The sequence below is a fragment of the Erinaceus europaeus genome, chromosome 1 (genome assembly GCF_950295315.1).
Source record: "Erinaceus europaeus chromosome 1, mEriEur2.1, whole genome shotgun sequence".
NCBI classification, from domain to species: domain Eukaryota; kingdom Metazoa; phylum Chordata; class Mammalia; order Eulipotyphla; family Erinaceidae; genus Erinaceus; species Erinaceus europaeus.
In genome coordinates, this window is record NC_080162.1 from 69,434,450 (window position 1) to 69,453,707 (window position 19,258).

Sequence of the window (19,258 nt, forward strand, 5' to 3'; positions counted from 1 at the left end):
TAGGCCTTTCTACTTGCCTGCTGCATTTATTGACTCACTGCAAATTATTGTGCACTATTGCTTTAAGGTATATGTTTTCCACCAACTTGTGGATACATGTGTACATAAGCCCTATCTCATGGGCCCAGGTCTATATCTAGGTCCTGAGGCTTTGTTAGGAAGTGCACCACCTGAAATGAATTTAAGGAGTCCTATGAGCTAGGAAAGTTCTCGTCAGAGTAATAAAGCCGGAGGGTTGACATTCCACGCCTGACCTCTCTGACCATAGTCTGAAGTGAAACATTCCGAGGTGGTACTTGTTGCATTGATTAGGTGGAGATCAGCAGATACAGTATCAATTGGTATGAATTGAGAGAAGCATGGAGGAAAGTGAGCCCCACCCCAAAGGATCCAGGACTGGTCGAAATATGGGTTTTGAACTCTCACAAGACTAGACATGGACCTTCCATATGACCCAGTAATTCCTCTCTTGGGGATATACCCCAAGGATTCCATAACACCTAGCCAAAAAGATATTTGTACACCTATGTTCATAGCAGCACAATTCATAATAGCTTCTTCTAGCGTTTGCCCTTCTTCCGTAGCCAGTCAACAGCATCAGGTTGAGCCTGATGTAAAGTTTCCAGACCTCCTTTGAATCTGGAGAGGTGGCAGTCGTTGACTATGTGGGTCATAGTCTGTCTGGAGCCACAGGGGCAGTTTGGGTCCTCTCTGGCTCCCCAGCGATGGAACATAGCAGCGCACCGGCCATGGCCTGTTCGATATCGATTGAGGAGGGCCCCATCATAACGTGCTAGGTCAAAGCCGGGTTGACGCTTGCAGGGGTCTGCGATGAGGTGTTTGTTCTTTACCTCAGCTGACTGCCAACTCTGTTTCCAAGAGTCTGGAACAGAGATGTTCAGTGTAGGCGTAGGGGACCAGATTGGGTGACGAGACGTCAAGCGTTGGACAGGGTGGGCGAAGATATCCGCGTATATTGGCAGGTCCGGTCGAGCGTAGACGTGGGAAATGAACTTAGATGATGCCGCATCCCGACGAATATCTGGCGGGGCGATGTTGCTAAGAACTGGCAGCCATGGAACCGGGGTGGAATGGATGGTTCCAGAAATTATCCTCATGGAGGAATATAATTTCGAATCGACCAAGTGGACATGGGGGCTACGGAACCATACTGGGGCACAGTATTCTGCAGTGGAATAGCATAATGCCAGAGATGATGATCGTAGTGTGGAAGTGCTCGCGCCCCATGAGGAGCTGGCCAGTCTTGCAATGATGTTATTCCTCACGCCCACCTTTGCTGCAGTTTTTATGAGATGTTTGTGAAATGACAGAGTGCGATCGAGAGTAACGCCAAGATAGACTGGCTGGGCTTCATGCCGGATTCTCGTATCGCCAAACTGCACATTAAGCTCACGTGAGGCCGAGGCATGGTGTAGATGGAAAACAGATGATACCGTTTTAGCAGTGCTAGGAATTAGTCGCCATTTTTTACAGTAATCAGATATCAGAGACATGTCTTTCGTGAGTGTTTCCTCGAGGATGTCGAACTTGGATGCCTGAGTTGCACAGCAGATGTCATCAGCGTCGATGAACTTCCTTGAAGAAGTTTCTGGAAGGTCATTGATGTAAATATTAAATAGCATAGGAGCCAGAACAGAGCCCTGGGGGAGGCCACTTGAGACAAGTCTCCATCTGCTAGACTTGTCACCCAGATGTACCCGGAATCTTCTGTTTTGGAGAAGAAACGATATAGTGTTGGCCACCCATGGAGGCAGGCATTTTGAGATCTTGACCAGAAGACCACGGTGCCAGACCGTGTCATAGGCTGCTGTGAGATCAACAAAGACAGCACCCGTCTTTAAATTCTTCTGGAATCCATTTTCAATGTAAGTTGAGAGGGCCAGGGCTTGTTCGCAGGTAGATCTTCCTGGGCGGAAACCAGCCTGGGCGGGTGATAGGAATTTCTCTGTAAGATGAGAAATGTGTGACAGAAGCAGCCTCTCAAGGAGTTTGTAACACACGGAGAGGAGAGAAATTGGTCTATAGCTGGCAGCCAGTGTTGGGTCTTTCTTTGGTTTCAAAACCGCTATAATCTTCGCACGACGCCAAACTTTGGGCATAGACTCAGATTCCAAGATGTGGGACAGGAATGAAGCGAGCCACTTCTTTGCCGCGGGGCCCAGGTTAAGAATGAGTTCTGGGGTAATGTTATCATAGCCAGCAGCTGTTCCCGGTGATTCTGTGCTCGGAGAAACTAAGATGGAACTTTCGGAAAGCAAACTGGCATCTGTTCAGTGATCTTACCAACAAATCTATTCCTGCAATTCCAATTAACTCTATCCCCTCTGAAGATTCCTACAGGCGCTTCCGCCAAGCCATCTTCAAAGCAGCTTCCCAAGCCATTCCTTGTGGGAGACGTGCTAACTATATGCCTTGTCTTGATGCTGAATGCGAGCAACTACTAAAGCAGTATGATGAGTCGGGCGACCCAGATGTGGCTGACCATCTCATTGCCTCCCTGGATGCAGCACGCCAAGCCCGCTGGCAACAACTCACGGAAAGTCTGAACTTCACCCACTTAAGTAGGAAGGCCTGGAAGCTTCTTCACAGACTGGGTACCGGTAGCCAACCCCCTCCCGTCTCCCATCCTCCCGTATCTCCAAACTCAGTGGCCAGTCACCTAACTCAAGTTGGACGTGCTAAGATCGACCCAGTCTGGAAAAGAGAAATTTCCCATGAGTGGTCATCCCACTTCCGGTTATCTTGTCCATCTCCAAAACTCTCTCCCTTTACACTGTCTGAACTGGAAGACGCTTTGAAGAGGGTTAAACCGGGAACAGCTGCTGGCTATGATAACATCACCCCAGAACTCATAATAGCTAAAACCTGGAAGCAACCCAGGTGCCCAACAACAGATGAGTGGCTGAGAAAGCTGTGGTATACATACACAATGGAATACTATGCAGCTATTAAGAACAATGAACTCACCTTCTCTGACCCATCTTGGACAGAGCTAGAAGGAATTATGTTAAGTGAGCTAAGTCAGCAAGATAAAGATGACTATGGGGTGATCCCACTCATCAACAGAACTTGAGAAAGAAGAACAGAAAGGGAAACTAAAAGCAGGATTTAACTAAATCTGTAGTAGGGCACCAAGGTGAAAGCCATGGGGTGAGGGTGAGGGTGGATATTCAGCTTCCCAGGGCAGTGGGGGTGGAGTGGGTGGCTGGGATGGGACACAGTCTTTTGGTGGTGGGAATGGTGTTTATGTACACTCCTATTAACTTGTAGTCATATAAATCACTATTAAATTAATATGAGAGGGGAAAAATTAATTGTATGTCTCAAACTTTTTAAAGCACAGACTGAGTCTTCTCAATACATAGACTGAGTCTTTGATATGTTGACTCTCTCAAAAGCCTAAACCAGGGATAACAGAGGCAACCGGTGGCACAGCTATATACAAATAATATCAGAGGACATAAATTATGGTGATGTTGGGTATTATACAGCAAATCATAACAAAAGGATTTTTCAAAGTTAACCCAATTACAAAATAATGTGATTATAACAATAACTATCTATTGTCTTTTTGAACCCTAAGACAGCAGGAACCTCACATTTCCACTATAGAGCCTATATTTCCTCCAGTCCTGGAACGTTAGGGTGGGGCGCACTTTCCTGCATGCTTCTCTCAATTCATACCAAATAATATTGTGTCCGCTGATTCCAACCTAATCAATACAACGAGTACCACCTCAGCATGCTTCACTTCAGACTGTGTCCAGAGACTTCAGGTGTGGAATGACAACCCTTCAGCTTCATTACTCGGGTGAGACCTTTCCTTTCATAGTATTCTCTAATTCCATTCCAGGTGGTTCACTTCCTAAAGAAGTCACAAAACCTAGATATAGACCAGGTCCCGTGAGCTAGAGCATATATTCACACGTATCCATAAACTAGGGCAAAATATATACCTGAAAGCAAAAGTACACAATAGTCTTCAGTGAGTACCCCCCAACACTTCATCTGTACTATTCCAGCCTTTAGGTCCATAATTGCCGAGCAATTTGTTTGGCTTTGTATGTTAACTCTCTTTTTAGCCACCAGCTTCCAGATGCTAGCATGATGCCAACCAGACTTCCCTGGACAGATGACCCCACCAATGTGTCCTGGAACTCTGCTTCCCCAGAGCCCCACACTACTAGGGAAAGAGAGAGGCAGGCTGGGAGTATGGATTGACCAGTAAATGCCAATGTTCATTGGGGAAGCAATTATAGAAGCCAGACCTTCCACCTTCTGCAACCCACAATGACCTTGGGTCCATACTCCCAGAAGGATGAAGAATAGGAAAGCTATCAGGGGAGGGGAGGGGATATGGAGATCTGGTGGAGGAAGTGTGTGGAGTTGTACCCCTCTTATCCTACGGTTTTGTTAATGTCTCCTTTTTTCAATAAATAAAAAAATTTAAAAAAGAAATATGGCTTTTATAAAGAATAGAGAAGGCTCCTGCTGTGTTAGGGCTTAAGAAGGCAATAGGTAGTTGTCATTATAACTACATTATTTGGCAATTGGGTTAACTTTGAAAATCTTATTGTTAGGATTTGCTGTATCATACAACACTTTACCATAATTTTTTCTCCTTTAATGCTATTTACATATAGCTGTATCTTATAAAGTAACACCACCAGTTGTTTCTGTTATCCCTGGCCTAAGCTTATAGGTGATTTCATATTTCAAAGAAAAAGTCATTATTAGAGATGCATTAACAATTTGAGCCCACTGTTAAAATCAATCTGATTACCAATTTGAAGTATTAAGTGCTTAGATTGAAGGAATCTATATTCAGAGCTAAGATCTATTCATTGAAAAGTTTGAGACATTCAATACATTTTCCCCTCTTATATTAATTAAATAGTGACTTGTGAGACTGTGAGTTAATAGGAGTGCATATTAACACCATTCCCACCACCAAAGGTCTGCGTCCCTTCCCACTACAGACCTACAGTGAAGCTGAACATCTACCCTCACCCTCACTTTAGAGATTTTTACTTCAGTGCCATACTCCAAACTCAGTCAGATTCTGCTTTGAATTTCCCTTTCCGTTCTTCTTTCTCAACTTCCTTTTATGAGTGGGATCATCCCATACTCTTCTTTGTCTTTCTGACTTAGCTCCCTAACATAGTTCCTTCTAGCCCTATCCAAGATGGGTCAGAGAAGGTGGGTTCATTGATCTTAATAGTTGAGTAGTATTCCATTAAGTATATATACCAACTTTCTCAGCCATTCATCAATTGTAGGGCACCTGAGTTGCTTCCAGGTTTAACTACTATGAATTGTGCTGCTATGAAGATAGGTGTACACATAACTTTCTGGGTGGGTGTTATGGAGTCCTTAGGATATATCCCTAGGAGAGGGATTACTGGGACATATGGGAGGTCCATTTCTGGCCTTGTGAGGGTTCTCCAGACTGTTCTCCATACAGGTTGGAGCCATTTGACATTCCCACAACCTCTCCAGCATTTATTGCTGCTATTGTTTTTGATGTATGACATTCTTACAAGGGTGAGGTAGTATCTCATTATTGTTGACTTCATCATTTTTAATAGCTCCGTAGTATTCTGTTGTGTATATATACCACAACTTTACTGCATTATTATAGACAAGCTAATCACCAAGTCCAGCTTGGAATCAAGTAGCAGCTACCTCAAGATGAGAAAAGTGTCAGAGAACTTCCTGCCTTCTCTAAACTACCACTGGTAGTGTCCTGCCATTTACTATGTTCTCCTTGTAGAGGAAAAAGCCATATTCAAGCTCTATGGCGTTATGCCTCATCAGTTGAATGCCACACTCACTCTGTTATAAGAGGACACTGCATGATATGAATGTGGACAGATTTTAAACTCATGTTCACCAATTCATCATTTGAGCTGTTCTGCCCATTATCCTTATACCTTTATGAGCTCTTATAAACAATATTTTCACCTACCTGCTTTTTAGGGGCCTAAGACCAAAGAAATACCCACCTAAACTGAATCCAACATCTCAGAAACTTGGAAAAATTAGTGAACTCATGCAAGGAGTTCATAAAAATCTTAGTGGAGTTTTTTAAGTCTAAGAACGGGGGTTGACGAGACAGCATAATGGTTATGCAAAAGACCTTGATGCCTGAGGCTTGGAGGTGGGTCCCAGGTTTAACAACCAGCACCACCTTAAGTCAAAGCTGAGTCTCTGGTCTCTTTCTCTTTCTATATCATTCTCTCCCATGAAAATAAGATAAATAAAATATTTTTTAAATAAATCTAACACCCTAGGGAAGGGGAGACAGCCGTTATGCAAACAGACTCACACCTGACACTCCAAGGTCTGAGGTTCAATCCCTCACAGCACCATAAGACAGAGCTGAACAGTGCTTTAGTAAAAATTAATTAATTAATTAGAGTTTCACTAATTAAAAAAATAAGTCTGACAATCTAACAGTATTTTTGCTAATTTAAGATTATTGCTGCAATAGGGCCTGGGAATTGTCTTGATCCAGTTGATTGGACTTTAGTTCCACTAGTGACAGGATGTAAACTTTCTTGCCCTCAGTAGTCACTGTTTGCATGGGATATGAAATTAGAATCTCATGTATAATATCAGGAACTGTTTTTTTATTGCCACCGCATTATCACTGGGTCTCAGTGCCAGCAATACAAAACCACTCCTCCAGGCAGCCATTTTTTTCCTCTCTTTTTTTTTTTTTTCTGTTTTATTTGATAGGAAAAAGACTAATTGAGAACAGAAGAGGAGAAAGAGAGAAAGAAAGATAGCTGCAGACCTGCTTCACCACTTGTGAAGCTCCTCCCCTACAGATGGCAATGAGGGGTTCAGAACTGGGTCTTTGCACATGGTAACATATGCACTCAACCTGGTGCACCTCCTTCAAGCCCCCTGTAAAATAACTGATTTTGATTAAATTAATTTTGAACACTGTAAATGGATTGTTTCTGTGGAAACTATGAGCCCGAGTTAATTTAGATATGCAGAGACATTAATAAAGTCTTTTTTTTTTTTTGCTTCCAGGGTTATCACTGGGGGCTTGGTGCTGGCACTATAAATCCACTGCTTCTGGTGGCCATTTTTTCCCCCATTTTATTGGATAGGGCAGAGAGAAATAGACAGAGAAAGATAGACACCTGTAGACCTACTTCACTGCTTATGAAGCAGACCCCCAGCAGATGGGAAGCAGGGGCCTGAAGTCTTTCTATTCCTCTACATCACACAGATACATACACACACACACACACACACACACACACACACACACACACACACACACACACACACACACCATACATTTCCTCTTGATTAAAAAAAAGAACAGAAACAAAAGAGCCAAAAACATAGGAAAAGGGAGGACAAAATGGACAGAGCGATAAAAATAATATTTGTTGTGTCCTGGAGCCCCACTTCCCCAGAGCCCTGCCCCACTAGGGAAAGAGAGAGACAGGTTGGGAGTATGGATCGACCTGTCAATGCCCATGTTTAGCAGGGAAGCATTTACAGAAGCCAGACCTTCCACCTTCTACACCCCACAATGACCGTGGGTCCACACTCCCATAGGGTTAAAGAATAAAAAAGCTATCAGGGGAGGGGATGGGATACAGAGTTCTGGTGGTAGGAATTACGTGAAGTTGTACCTCTCTTATCCTATGGTTTTGTCAGTGCTTCCTTTTTATAAATAAAAATTAAAAAAAAAAATGTTGGTGAGTCAAGGCCAAATACTAGACTAGAAACTCTAAAAACTCAATCTCCCTGGGTGTGGTAGGTGGCACTCTACCATGAAAATAGCTCTGGACTCCCACACATGTCCCAAAAGGATTCTAAGGCTAATTAAAAATGTGCCTGCATCCAGAGGATAGAACACAGATCTACAACTCCAGATGCAAAATTATTCTTTAATTTTAAAAAGATTACCTCTTTCCTTGTCCAGAGAAATCAGTAATTTCTAGGAAACTAAACAGGTCTCTGCAACCCAAAGAATATTGACTTTTTTTCCTGATGATATCATTTGTTGTTTTCCTTAATGTCTTTTATTGCATAGGGTTTCTCTCTCTAAGATATGAGAGTGCCTTACAGTAAAAAAAAAAAAAAAAAAAAAAAGTGATGCACTAGAAACTCCAGGTGCTACCTCCCGTCTTCTGTCCGCCACATCAGGAAATGTCTTCTATCTGCTTTCCTGTGTTTGCGTTATTTATTTATTTATTTATTTATTGCCTCCAGGGTTATTGCTGGGGCTTGGAAATCTTTTTTTTTTTTTTTTTCCACCAGAGCACTGCTCAGCTCTGGCTTATGATGATGGTGTAGGGGATTGAACCTGGGACTCTGGAGCCCAAGCATGAGAGTCTCTTTGCATTCAACCCCTGTACATAATTTATTTTTAATGAGGTAAAGACCTTATTAGATGTATTATATATATATATATGTATATATATATACATATATATATATAATACATCTCATATATATATATGAGAGAGAGGGAGAAAGTCAATGAGAGAGAGCATTGCTCCACCACCCATGTGTTTCCACTTGTTTTGTCTTTATTGCTTTCATGATGACACTGGGAATTGAACCCAGGACCTCATGCATGAAAGACATGTACTCTGCTACTGAGCCACATTCTAAGCCCCATTTATATCTTTATAGGCATTAAGCAACAGTAGAAGAGAATCATTACTATTTGCTCAGAATTTAATGTGTTCCAGAAAATATGTTGTTGACCAGTATCTCCCCTTTGCAGCTTTTCATTCCTTTTGTTTGATTTTTTCAGTGTTTTTTGTTTTATTTTGTTGTCTCCTTCTTATTTGTATCTTTGTGTCACAAGGACAAGAGAAGAAACATAAATGCATTCTGAGAAAAAATGAAAGGATAGTGAGTCACCTTATACAATGTGCTCCTTTCCTTCATGAATTTTGAAATGCTATACCAAGTTCATTGTATCACCTCCTCCAACCCTGCTTCAGTTCAATTTGATTCATTCTATAAGAATTTTCTTCAAGCCAGCTTTTCCTGTGTGTCTCATGGGATATATGAGTGACAAAGGAAGCTCTGTTCAGGACCCCCTTTCCACCTCACTCCCAGCCCCCTGACTGCCTCTGTGCAGGTTCCCCCCCCCCCCAGGTGGCCTGGCTGCTGCATCTGGTCCTTTGTTAAGGGTGACAGCACCCTGATTGTGTATTTCTTTTCTCATCGAAACAAAATCGTTGGTGTTCCACAGGAACTCTGCTGTATAAAGCAGCATCTGGTCCTCTGTGATAAGGAAATCATTAATTATTTTGAAGACTCCTAACTCATCTTGCCTGCTGTGCTGTATGGAAACATGGGCCTTCGCTCACACGATAGCCCTGCTTTCACTAAAGTGAAGCACCTGCAGCTTGGGGAAGCTAAAATCCCCTTCCAATTAATTTATTTACTAATAGAGTTGTAAAGTGACTACTATATGTTAGGCACTATTCTAAGGACTTAATGCTCATTTATCTTTAGACCCTATATGGGGTCAAGGGTGCAAAGAGTAGATAATGTCCTGGTTCTTGATTCAAATGCTGGTTACCTGGGTGTATTGTCTGTGGAAATGTGTCCATTGTGCACTTACAATATATGTGTTTATGTAAGTTGTTCTTCAAGATGAAATAAGAAATGCCAGTGCTGTGATCAAAGAGAGAACTCACCAAGTATGGAGTGTGCCTTGCCACGTGTATAGCCCATGTTCAAGTCCCAGCACCACATAGGAGTGGTGTCAGGCACTGGGGGAAGCTCTAGTGCTTTGATATTTTTCCCTCTCTATTTCCCTTTCTGTCTATCTCAATAAAAAAGCACCATTAGCAATGAAGCCACATATATATGAGGACACACACACACACACTCTCCCAGAGTAGTGGATGGAGGCTGTTATTTTATAGATGAAAGGACAGAGGCCAGCAACTTGCTTATGGTTATCTAGCTGAAATGTCCCACCCAAGACTGGAAGCCAGAGATGGTGCTGGACTCCAGGTTCTCAGCTGCATTGCTGCTTTTTAGTGTATGATCTTCCCAGGGAGAGTTATGGCTGACAGAGAAGAAAGGGAAATATCTGTCTTCTCTCACAGCTACATCAGACAAGAGTCCTAGCCTGATCACCATTTATGGTTTGTTCTCTGAAGAAAAGAAGGTTCAAACCAGGAACCCAAGAAACAGGAACTCTTGCCTGCTGCTTCCTCTTCGGGGTGGGCTGTGCCCAAGTCAAGCTGCTGACACAGTGACCCTGGAAGAATGCACAGGCTAGCCCAAGTCAACAGGGCAAAGATAAAGATGTGTAAGATCACATGAAGCAGGTCAAGAGCAACCTCCAAGGAGAGCAGTAGCTGTCAGGTGAGTGAAACCCCCAGCCTGGCACCTTTGACTCATCAGGTCCTTTCCCTCCTTCCCTAATCTGATTCTGTAAAATGAGACAAAATTCAAATGGACTAGATGACCTAGACCTTATAGGCAGATATCTGCACTAATAAATCCATCCTCTCCTACTCAGCTCAGAAAATGTCCCAACCTATCCCAGGCAAGAAAAACAAAAAAACAAACAAAAACCACTTCCAAGGCATATCTGAAAGTAAGAATTTAGTGTGGCTTTTTCTGTCTTCTCTGGTTGTGTCTCCAGGTGTGGATCTCACATTCCTACTATCTATTGCTGTCTTACCTTCATCAACACTACAAAAAAGGACATTTGGCTCTGCTAAGTGTTGGGAATTCCTTTCAGTTTTGGAGAGAGAGAAAGAGAGAACTAGTATCTCAGACATGCACTAATCATGCACTTAGCTGCAGTAGGACAAGAAGACAGACGGTAGTAGGTACAGCAATGGGTTCTTATAAATCATATCCAAGGATATGGGTTCAATCTTGGGTACCATAACATAGAAACAAAACAAGTGGAAATTCATGTACAGTGAAGTAATTGTTTGGTCTCACTCACTCACTCATTATTCACTTAGTGTATCACTCTCATAAAAAATGAAATAAAAATTGGGCTGAGGAGGTGCCTCACCAGTAAAGTCACATGAATGTGACTGACTGTACTCAATCCTTGACACCAAAAAACGTAAAAAATAAAAGGCAAGGGACGTTCTCTAGCAGTTGCATTTTTAAAAAATCTCTATCTTGACCCCTCCCCCCTTTATTTCTCATTTATGTGGACAGTGTGTTTTGGAATGTCCTGTAATGTTTACATTCCCATAAACTGATTGGATTTAAAATTTAAAGGACAGAACAAAAGTATGAGTTTTTTCCTAGGAGTTCTGGGATATATCTGTTTATTATCAGAAGTCTGAGGTAACTTATCTTTTCCTCAAGTATTCTACCACATGTGTCACTCTCTCTCTCTCTCTCTCTTTCTCTCTCCATTCTCTCTCCCCTTTCTATGTATCTCACTATGGACATTCTCAAGCTAATTCTGAATCCATGTACAAGACCTTGGAATCTATGGCACCACAGGACAAAACAAAAACAAAAGGGAAACTCAGTGTAAGTCTGATAAACAGGTGAGGCAGTTGGAAGAAGGGAGGGAAATAATAAGGAGTAGTGGAAAGTATATCAAGAGTTTTAGAAAGGTATCCAGTTTACATAGTCTCTGAGAAAAATCTGAGTTAGCCTAACAAAGCTAACATTGTTTCCTAAGGAAGCAAGTTTGATTTATTTAACCACTTGGAAACTTTCAAATACAAACTGAAATAAATTTCTCATTCAGTTTGTTAAATTTTATGATCTTTTTCAATTAAGCATGCAAAAAAAGAGTAATTTAGAAATTTCAAAAAATCCTCATAGTGACTATTGTGATTTTTAAATTATTCTTAAACGGATTCATCTTGACAAAATTTACAAAAGGAAGGACCATAATTCTTTAAATATAAAAGCCAGCTGGAGTTCCAGATGGGGGATGCCCACAAAGTATTTACTAATAACCAGATGCAGTGATTTAACCCTTAGTGCTTTTAAAGAGACAATTAGAAGAGTTTAAGCCTTTGTGGATTTAAAGAAACAGAAGCTGGTCTGAGGACATTTAGTCTTCTCTGAATTCAAAGAAGCCGTAATTAAAGTCAGAAGCTATTGCCAGAAAAATCCCCCTCTTGGGAGAGATGACAACAAAATGGATAGAACTCAAAGTGATTATATTAAGCAAAATAGGTAAAGAGATGATAATTTTGCCTTCTTTTAATTATTGTTTTGCTTTTAAGATTACTTAAACACCATATGATGACTTAAATTTATGGATTATTAAAACAAATGAACTTGCAAGAAAATTAAAAGGTAACCAAACTGTCTCTCAGATTTCTTGAGAACTATAGTGGAACTATACTTTGGTAGACAGCGTGGTGAGTCACACATACCCTGTATGGGTGTGAAAATCTTATAGTTTTGTAAAATGCTGGTAAATCACTAACAACAAAAATAAAAATATAGGTGGATAATAAAGTTGAAATCGGGGCCAGGTGGTGACACACCTGGTTAAGTGAATACCTAACAGTATGCAAGCACCCAGGTTCAAGCTCCTGGTCCCCACCTGCAGGGGTAAAGCTTCCTGAGTGGTGAAGCAAGGCTGCAGGTGTCTCTCTGCCTTTATCTCTCCGTCTCCTCTCTCAGTTTCTCTGTCTCTGTCCAATAGTAAAATTAGTAAAAATATTTTTTTAAAAAGTTGAAATCTATCTACTTAATATAGTCAAAAGAAATTTTACTATATTATTACCTTCCTATAGTCTCTACCAAGACTGTCCAACAATTAAAATTTGTACCTAAGACTATGAACATGTATCTTAAAATAATTATCAAGAGGTACTGAAAAAGACCTCATGATCATAATGAGAAACTTTTTTAGGAAGTCGGGCGGTAGCGCAGCGGGTTAAGCCCATGTGGTGCAAATAAGAATCCAGGTTGGAGCCCCAGGCTCCCCACCTGCAGGGGAGTCGCTTCACAGACGGTGAAGCAGGTCTGCGCCCTCTGTCTTCCCCTCCTCTCTCCATTTCTCTCTGTCCTATCCAACAACAATGACATCAGTCCTAACTACAACAATAAAACAAGGGCAACAAAAGGGAATAAATAAATATTTAAAAAATAAGACAAAGTTTTTAAAAAAATTATTATGAAAATGTTTAAAGAAGCAAAGCTTCAGAAATTACTAAACCAAGATAGTTTTGTATCATCTGTACTAACCCCCTGTCCATGCTCTGTGATGGACCATTTTGAAGCAAACCTTCACTTTCACCTCATTTCATCTGTAAGCAGTTCAGTGTGTGATTCTACCATCTAAGATACTTATTTATTTATTTATTTATTTATTTTAGCCTCCAGGGTTATTGCTGGGGCTCGATGCCTGCACCATGAGTCCACTGCTCCTGGAGGCCCTTTTTTTTTTTTCTACTTTTGTTGCCCTTGTTGTTGTAGCCTTGTTGTGTTTATTGTTGTTGTTGTTGATGTCGTTCGTTGTTGGAACAACAGAGAGAAATGGAGATAGGAGGGAAAGACAGAGAGGGGGAGAGAAAGATAGACACCTGCAGACCTACTTCACCACCTGTAAAGCTACTCCCCTGCAGGTGGGGAGCTGGGGGCTCTAACCGGGATCCACTGGTCCTTGTGCTTTGCGCTACATGCGCTTAACCGGCTGAGCTACCGCCCCACCCCCAGGGTTATATTTTTTAAAAACCTATTACTTAAAAGTATGTTACTAAGTCATAGAAGCCAACATGAAAAGGCTAGTGGCAATGTGATTCCAGTGATACAACATTCTGAAAAAGGTCTGGACTAAAGAATTGAATCTCTTAGCTATTGGGAGGTGGGAGGGGCCTCAGTAGTAGATTGTAAGACTGTACATGAGGCCTTAGGCTCAATCACCAGCATAAGTGGAGCACTACTCTAGCTTCTCTCTCTCTCTCTTTTAATTTCATTCTCTCTCTCATAAAATAAATTAATCTTTTGTTTTTTCTTTTTTTTTCTAATAAATCTTTTTTTCAATTTATTCCTTTTGTTGACTTTCTTGTTATTGATGTCGTTGTTTTTTTGTTTGTTTGTTTTTTCTTTTAACAAAAGTGAGAGATCACTCTGTGTATTGAACCTAAGACCCCACACATCCAAGTCCCAAGCTCTACCTACTGAGTAACCTCATCAGCTACCTCTTAGCTATTCTCAATTTATTTATTATTTTTAAAATTTTGAAAGAACAGAGAGAAATTGAGAGGGCAAGGAGACATTTGAAATATTTCTTCATCATTCATGAAGCTTCCCTCATGCAGGTGAGGACCAGGGTCTTGAACCTGGATCCTTGCACTCAAACAAGTGTGCCACCACCCAACCCCCTCCTGGTCCCAGCTATTCTCAAGAGAAACTGTAAACTTAGATGTACCACAAAAATAAAGGAGTTAGTGAAGGAGTAGAAGGGGACTTTGGCTTGTGAAATTTGGGGATCTCTTATTGACCTAATCCTCTTAAATCAATACCTAGTCCTGAGATACAAAAAAGTCAGACTTTCTGAGTCATGATTTTCTCAGCTGTAGAGTGAAGTGTTGAAATGAAAAATATCATTGATCCCTTCATTATTATATGATGGTGTGAGATTCAAAATAATGTCAAAGGCTAACATGATAAACCATAAAACACCTAGAATCGCCAAAACTATCTTGAGGAAAAGAAACAGAAATGGAAGCATCACACTCCTAGATCTCAAACTATATTATAAGGTCATCACCATCAAAACAGCCTGGTACTGAAACAAAAATAGATACACAGACCAGTGGAACAGAACTGAAAGCCAAGAAGTAAACCCCCACGTTTAAAAGACATCTAATTTTTTTTATAAAGGAGCCAAATTTGTTAAATGGAGGAAGGAGTGTCTCTTCCATAAATGGTGCTGGGAAAATTGGATTGAAACATGCAGAAAAATGAAACTGAACCACTTTATCTCACCAGAAACAAAAATCAACTCCAAATGCATCAAGGGCCTTGATGTTAGACCAGAAACTACCAAATACTTAGAGGAAAACATTGGTGAAACACTTTCCCACCTAAACTTCAAGTACATCTTTGATGACACAAACCCAACTGCAAGGAAGTTGGGACTACATCAAACTGAAAAGCTTAGACCAGGGAGAACAGAAGCAACCAGTGGCACAACTATATACAAATAGTGTCAAAGAACATAAATTATAGTGATGTTATATATGATACAGCATATCCTAATAAAGGGATTTTCAAAGTTAACCCAACTGCCAAATAATATGATTATAGCAATAACTATTGCATTCTTAAACCCTAAAACAGCAGGAACCCAAACATCTAGATATAGACTAGGTCCTTTAGATAGAGCACATGTTCACATGTATCCATAAATCGGGGCAAAATATATACCTGAAAGCAAAAGTATATAATAGTCTGTAGTGAGTTAGTATAAAATTCATAATGAAATAGTGTCTACTTAGATACCCTCCTCACCTACCTCCTATTACAGTTTTCTCACTCACTCCAAAGCTAACCTTAGCAAAGCAAGGACTGCAAAAGCTGAATAAGGGCAAGAGACTGGCATACTTTAATGATTAATCTTTAGTCACTATCAGGCCACCCCATCAACTGGGCCCCTAGTCGGGGAGTCCTGAGACTCCCAAATAGACATGATGGGCCTAGACCTTGAATAAATCCCTCTCCCAATATTACTAGTCATCTCTATCAGGAACAACACAATAGACCCCTTTGTAGGCCCCCATAGGACCTTGCCCTCAACTTGGATCAACAACAGCAGAGAACATTCCATCCTCTGAAGGGAGGATGGACAACATATTCTGTGCTCCACCTGAGGAAGATGGGTCCTGAAATTGGGGAAGCATGGAACATTTGTACTCATGACCACAGAATGTGAGCTCAGATCTACAGGGATGCAGAGGTCACATAGGCTCCTAAGCTGAATATGGGCCCCAGACCACATCAAATCAATGGGGTTTATAGTCAACAATATTTATACACCTTTTCCATATTAGGGAGCTACTTTCTTCCCTGATGCAGCTTTCTGGTCCTTTTTCCAGCCATGACATCATCTCCCCAGACAACAAATTGGATCCACCTGCATATCAGATTTCAGCCTCAGGGGAAAAACAAAAACAAAAACTAGTATAGCCACAGGCCCTTTGTCATAGAACTAAAATAGGCCTACCAGCTATCTACAAAATGGAGACCCCCCACCAAATCTTCATCTGCACTAATCCAGCCATTAGGTTCATGATGACTCAACAACTTGTTTGGCTTTATATATTTTTTCTTTTTCTGATATTTGTTTATTCCCTTTTGTTGCCCTTGTTTTTTTATTTTTTTTTATTATTTATTTTTCCTTTTTTTGCCCTTGTTTTATTGTTGTTGTAGTTATTATTGTTGTTGTTGATGTCATCGCTGTTGGATAGGAAGACAGAGAGGGGGAGAGAAAGACACCTATAGACCTGCTTCACCGCCTGTGAAGCGACTCCCCTCCAGGTGAGGAGCTGGGGCTCGAACCAGGATCCTTACACTGGTCCGTGTGCTTCACGCCACCTGTGCTTAACCCGCTGCGCTACCGCCAGACTCCCAGCCCTTGTTTTTTTGTTTTATTGTTGTAGTTATTATTGTTGGCATTGTTGTTGGATAGGACAGAGAGAAATGGAGAGAAGAAGGGAAGACAGAGAGGGGGAGAGAAAGATCAACACCTGCAGACCTGCTTCACCGCTTATGAAGCGACTCCCCTGCCGGTGGGGAGCAGGAGGATGAAACCAGGATCCTTACCCCGTCCTTGAGCTTTGCCCCACCAGCGCTTAACCCACTTCACTTTTTATAAATGAAAGAAAGGAAGGAAGGAAGAAAAAAAGAAAGGAAGAAAGAAAGAAAGAAAGAAAGAGAAAGAAAGAAAGAAAGGATCTGGCTTTATATTTTAACTCTTTTTTTCAACCACCAGGTTCCAGATGCTACCATGATGCCAACCAGACTTCCCTGGACAGACAACCCCACCAATGTGTCCTGGAGCTCTGCTTCCCCAAAGCCCTGCCCCACTAGGGAAAGAGAGAGACAGGCTGGGAGTATGAATAGACTGTCAATGCCCATGTTCAGCAGGGGGAGCAATTACAGAAGCCAGACCTTCCACCTTCTGCATCCCATATGACCCTGGGTCCATGCTCCCAGAGGGTTAAAGAATAGGAAAGCTATCAGGCGAGGGGATGTGGAGTTCTGATGGTGGGAATTGTGTGGAGTTGTACCCCTCCGTATCCTATGATTTTGTCAATGTTTCCTTTTTATAAATAAAAAATTTAAAAATTTAAGATGTCATCCTGAAAAATTAAAAAATAAGTGTTTCTAGGGGCCAGGTGGTTGAGCGCATATGATACAATGTGCAAGGACCCAGGTTCAAACCCCTGGTCCCCATCCGCAGGGGAATAGCTTTGCAAATGGTGAAGCAGTGCTGCAGGTGTCTCTCTTACTCTCTCCCTTTCTAGTTTCCCTTCCCTCTCTCTGTCAGCCTGTCTCTATCCAATAAATAAATATATAAATAAATAAAAAGTGTTTCTAAAGTAGAATTTTTATACCCCCCAATGTGTTTTTTTTTTCCCCAATGTGTTTTGATAGCTTCTCAAACCAGTAGTAAACTTCTTATATAAAACTAAAATAATAAAATAAAAAAAGTTCCACAAAGAACTTTGAGTTTAGCTTTTCTCTTTGATGGTGAAGAAATAGCCAGAGAAGTCATAAGCCAATTCTTATTAGAATCTAAATCCTTGGATTCTCTGGTGCTCTAAGGATGAGCCCAACTAACTATATTAAGCTGCTTTTTCCAAATGTGTAAATAAGGTGATGAAAATATCATATTTTAAGTGTCCTAGCTATGCTTTGACACATAATAAGAGGGAGAAATTATGCAAATTATGCTGGGGTTTTACTTTTCTCCTTTTATGACCACATGATCCCTGCAATGTCAGAAAAGCATTTGCTTCGCAGTCCATTGTAACACACCCCAGAAAGATCTGGATCTAAGTTTGTGGACCTATTCCCCAACCTAGACTTAGATGATAGTTTCCCCCAGAAAATGATACAAAGAAATGGAAAGATATCCCATGCTCATGAATTTGAAGAATTAATATCATGAAAATGAATATTCTACCCAGAGCCATATATAAATTTAATATGATACCCATCAAAGCCCCAACAAGTTTCTTTAAGAGAATAGAACAAAAAAATCAATCATTCATCTGGAACCAGAAAACACATAGAATCTCTAAAGCAATCCTGAGGAAAAGAAACAGAAATGGAAGCATCACACTCCTAGATCTCAAACTATATATTATAAGGCCATCATCATCAAAACAGCCTGGTACTGAAACAAAAATAGATACACAGACCAGTGGAACAGAACTGAAAGCCAAGAAGTAAACCCCCACGCTTAAAAGACATCTAATTTTTTTTATAAAGGAGCCAAATTTGTTAAATGAAGGAAGGAGTGTCTCTTCCATAAATGGTGCTGGGAAAATTGGATTGAAACATGCAGAAAAATGAAACTGAACCACTTTATCTCACCAGAAACAAAAATCAACTCCAAATGCATCAAGGACCTTGATGTTAGACTAGAAACTACCAAATAATTAGAGGAAAACGTTGGTAGAATACTTTCCCACCTAAACTTCAAGTATATCTTTGATGACACAAACCCAACATCAAGGAAGACTAAAATAGAAATAAATCAATGAAACTACATCAAATTGAAAAACTTCTGCACAACCAAAGAAACCATAACACAAACAAAGAGATCCCTCACAGAATGAGAGATCTTTACATGCCATACATCAGACAAGTGGCTAATAACCAATATATATAAAGAGTTCACCAAACTCAGCAATAAGAGAACAAATGACCCCATCCAAAAATAGGGAAAGGATATGAATATTAACTACAGAGGAGACCAAAAAAAAAAAACAACAAACATATGAAAAATTGCTCCAGGTCACTGATTGTCATAGAAATGCAAATCAAGACAACATTGAGATACCACTTCACCCCTGTGAGAATGTCATACATCAAAAACAGCAGCAGCAATAAATGCCGGAGAGGTTCTGAGGACAAAGGAACCCTCCTGAACTGCTGGTGAAAATGTCAGTTGCTCCAAACTCTTTGGAGAACAATCTGCACAAGGCCAGAAATGGACAATCCTCACAAGGCCAGAAATGGACTTCCCATATGTCCCAGTAATCCCTCTCCT